Source organism: Octodon degus, unplaced genomic scaffold (assembly GCF_000260255.1).
Source record: "Octodon degus isolate 3935 unplaced genomic scaffold, OctDeg1.0 scaffold00372, whole genome shotgun sequence".
NCBI classification, from domain to species: domain Eukaryota; kingdom Metazoa; phylum Chordata; class Mammalia; order Rodentia; family Octodontidae; genus Octodon; species Octodon degus.
In genome coordinates, this window is record NW_004524948.1 from 543,487 (window position 1) to 544,056 (window position 570).

Here is a 570-nt window from a genome sequence, read left to right on the forward strand (position 1 = left end):
CATGTGGTGCTGGAGGATCGAACCGCAGTCCCTGTGCTTTGCCAAGCTTGTTCCAAGTAGGTGCTTTAGACCACTGAGCCATCTCTCCAGCCCCTGATTTTGTATTTTTATTTTTATTTCTTGGCAGAACTGGGGATTGAACTCAGGCCCTTGCGCTTGCCAGGCAAGTGCTTATTCTACTGAGCCATCTCCCTGGCCCCTGATTTTGTATTTTTAATGGTAGTCATTTTCCTTGAGATGAGATGGAATTTCAATGTAGTTGTTTTTTTGTTTTTGTTCTTGAGACAGAATCTCTCTTGGCTGGCCTGGATCTCACTATATAGCTTAGGTTCGCCTCAAACTAGTGATGATCCTCCCACCTCAGCCTCTGGATTTAGTGATTACAAGTGTGTGCCGCATCAAGGAACTTTGTATTTTGATTTGCTCTTTTCTGATGACATTGTTGAATATTTTATTTTTTTATTTATTTTTTTTTAATAGCTTAAGTATTTTATTTGTTTGCAACTAAGCTTGTTAACACTATATAATGAAAATGTACAAAGAATAATGTTGCAGTTTTTTGGTTAGATT